The following is a 3,509-nucleotide window of genomic DNA, read 5'->3' as shown; positions in this document are numbered from 1 at the left end:
CTGGGTGAATGGTAGGACCCAGAGTAATAATTAAAGGTTCTTAGAAGGGAGTTTCTAAAGGAGTGTCCCAAGCATCTGTTCTTGGCCATGTGCTATTTAAAATCAATGCCTTTATCCAAGTCACTAATGGTACACTTCTCAAACTTTCCGAGGACAAAGAGCCGGGCTACTGAGCCAACACATTAGACGGCAGAGTTTGGTTCCAACAATATCTCATCGGGCAAGAACACACGGCCAAATGGAATAAGGTGAAATCTAAAGGGAAAAAATGCATCTGACCTGGGTTCAGAAAATCCATTTCACAAATACAAGCTTGGGGAAGTGAGGCCAGGTATCAGGAAGTTTTAGTGGGTGCCGAGTAGGGCAGCCAAGAGGCCCTCTGTCCTCTCCCTTGGGCAAGCCACATTTGGGTTAGTGGGCTCAATTTGGGTGGCTGACCTTTGGGAAGGACGTGGATGGCCTGCAGAAGAAAGACTCTCATGGGGACACAAGAGCTGCCATGCAGGGAGGGCTGACTGGAGACGAAGGGTTAGACGTTCAGTTTGGGCACACGGCAGGGTGGAGCAGTGAGGGAAAGCTGCAGAGAGGTAGCCTGAGGCTAAGTGGCAGGAAATATTGCAGAAGGGTAATGGGCTGCCTGGGGAGGAAGTTGGACCCCCCCCACCTCAGGCAAAGGCTTCAGGCAAAGGCTGGATGACCCTTTGGGGGCTCTGTTGGGGAGGCAATGCTTGTTTAGACAGGACAGCCCCCTTCCAGGTGGGAGATGCTGTCATCTGGGATTTGGAGGCAGTCTCCACATCTGTGTGTGTCTGTCTGTCTCCATCTTTCTTTGTCCATCTGTATGAGTCTGTATGGCTCTCTGTGTCTGTCTCTGTCTCTCTTGTCTTTGTCTCTTTGTTTCTCTGTCTCTCTCTCTCCATCTGTATGTCTCTATATGGCTTTCTGTTTCTCTCATCTTTCTCTGTCTCTGTCTTTCTCTCTCTGTCTCTGTCTCTTTGACCTTCTCTCTGTGTCTCTGTCTCTATATTCCTTTGTCCATCTGTATCACTCTCTTTGTCTCTCTATCTCTCTGTCTGTCTCTGTTTCTATCATCTATCTATCTATCGCTGTCTCTTCTCAATCACTGTTTCTCCAAAAGTTCTCAGAGTCTATAGCTCTCAGACCACAATTTGGTGCAATACTCCAGTCTTGGGTAAGCTCCCCTGGCCAGATGCCAGCTGTGGCCCATTGTGCAACAGGCTGTAGGGTGACAATGAGAACATGGAATGAATTCTTCCCCTTTTTAGGGCAAGGACCGAGTCATGCCTATCCTAGCCGTTTGGAGAAAAGAAAGAGACAAGAAAAGTTAAGGAAAAGAGGGGAGGAACTGTGACCGATCCTCTGACTCTTTGAAGGGGTGTGTCCTAACTTAACTCTTAGGCCCAATGGAGTTTGACTTAGTGAAGTCTTCAGTCCAAGGATTTGGAGGCAGACTGGAATGAGTGCTGAGTGGATCCTGAAATGCCCACGTGTCTGAGCTCTGACACTAGCTTCCTGTATGACCTTAGACAAGTCACATCCCCTCTTGCAGCCTCAGTACCCTCCTCTCAGTAAAATGGTGACAAAATAGATTAAAGCTACTGCCTGGTAGGGGTGGAGTGAAGATATGATGAAGTCACAAAAGGGAAAGGGCTTTGGGAGGGCTTAAGTCATGCACTGAGGAAAGGCACCTTTGTGGTAATGCCTTCAGTGCTGGGGCTGGAGTCAGATGCCCTGGGTTTATGCCTTGGCTTTGTCATCTACTAAGCTGTATGACAGAGACTTTACCTCTCAGAGTAACCCTCAGTTTCCTCATCTGTAAAATGTGTGTAGTATCTACCTCCCAGGGTGGTTGTTGCAGACTGTGGCACTCTATAAATGTTATTGCCATTATCTTGGGGACCTGGAGTAGGGGTGCTCCTCAGTAAGGTAAGGGGGTGGCCAAGTCCCTTCTCTCAAGTTGAATGCCTGTGACACAGAGTGATCATTGAGTATGTCATGCCTGGATCAAAGTCTAAGGAGGAGTCAGCTGCGGAGCCATTGGGGAAGAGGTGGGCTAGAGACCTTCCCTATGTCATGGCCTCTTTGGATGGAGGAAGCAGGCCCATAGACACACCCAGAGTTTTCCACACCAATGAAGAACTGGTCACTGCTTGGATGGGAATGGGAGACTTAGGGGCAAAGCACGTGGCCATTGCGTGCAGCAGCTGTGACTGTAGTCTTCAGTGGGGCCTGATGGTGAGGAGCTCACTTGGGATGGCTGAGGGGGTAGGGGTGGAGAAGCAGTCCTGGAAGGGAGTCCCTCATGCCCTTGCCCTTGAGCCCTTGCCCTCAATAAAAGGTCAAGGCTTTGGAAACTCATGGAGCTCAGAGCACCCAGCGGCCCCTTGGCTTTCTCAGAAAGGCTCAGGAGAGGTGGCCTGCCAAGAGATGGTCCAGGTCTTTGGCTGAATGGGAGTTGGGGGTGGGGGTGCAAGGGTGTGGTGTGGGGGCTGTGGGGGATTGTGTAGCTGAGTACACTTAGCGTGCTTGTAGGCTTGGGGGGACGGGGCCAACTGGGACCGCTATCTGGGAAGAAAATTCTTCCCTTGGTTGGAATCTTCCAGGATAACTAACTGGGCAGCCTTCCCTCCATCCCTTTTCTCCCCTCTCTTGCCTCTCTCTCCACCACCCCCCCTTCCTCCTTCCTCCTCCCTCCTCCCTCCTCCCCCCCCCCTTTCCCTCCCCCCCTCCCCTCCTCCTTTCCTCCCGCCTCCCCCCCCCCCCCCAGCTGCTAGGGGTTTAGCCCTCGTCCTGCCGCCTCTGCCTCCCTCTCTCAGCGACCTGCCTAGGAGTCAGCAGCAGCCGCAGCAGCAGCAGCAGCAGCAGCTCCCGCCCTCCGGAGCTCCGGCAGCAGAAGAGGGTGGGAGACAGGGGCTCCGAGCCACAGAGAGAGTGAGCCAAGCAAAGGGAGCCGAGACGAGCGAAGCTCCCCAGGTAGGGCTTCTGCATGTGGGGAGCCCCGGGGGCTGGGCTGGGCTGGGCACGGCGGTCCAGGGGGGAACTGGGGATGCTGCCGAGACCGAGCAAACCCTGGGAACTTCCGAGGCCCGGTCCACCCCATCTGTCCCGACCATCCAGGCTGGCTGGGTGCCTCCGGGCGGTCCGGAGAGAGACCAGCTCCTCCGCTAGCCCCAAGCCCAGCCAGGGGCCAGCTCACTCCCCGCCCTCGATGCCTGGAGCTCTCTCGGAAATGTGCCGGGGCTGATTGGTCGCACTTGGCAGCCGGCTCTGTGTGACTAGCGCGGGGCGCTGACTTTAGACGGGAGAACAAGATGGGGTTGGCCCTCTGCTTCTCTCCTTTCTCTCCCTTGGCCTCTTTCCTTCTCTCTTCTCTCCCTCATTTCTGTCTCTGTCTCCGTCTCTTTCCTCTCTCTGTGTGTGTCTCCCTCCCTCGCTCCCTCGCTCCCTCTCTCACTCTCTCTCTCTCTCTCTCTCTCTCTCTCTCTCTC

General features: G+C 54.1%; 1 protein-coding gene across 2 annotated transcripts in view; it reads left to right on the top strand.

The window, feature by feature from the left end:
- Positions 1-232: 232 nt before the first annotated feature.
- BGN (biglycan) overlaps positions 233-3,509 on the top strand; it is a 32,913-nt gene continuing 29,636 nt past the window's right edge. For both annotated transcript variants that reach the window (XM_069108480.1, XM_069108479.1), the window contains exons 1-2: positions 233-248; positions 2,789-2,994. The gene's annotated coding sequence lies outside the window, so the exon portion shown is untranslated. The remainder of the gene's footprint in view (positions 249-2,788; positions 2,995-3,509) is intronic.

This window comes from Petaurus breviceps, unplaced genomic scaffold, assembly GCF_028583685.1.
Source record: "Petaurus breviceps papuanus isolate PSGF00001 unplaced genomic scaffold, PetGlider_PUasm1.0 90386, whole genome shotgun sequence".
NCBI lineage: Eukaryota > Metazoa > Chordata > Mammalia > Diprotodontia > Petauridae > Petaurus > Petaurus breviceps.
This window is presented reverse-complemented; position numbering and strand designations above follow the sequence as displayed.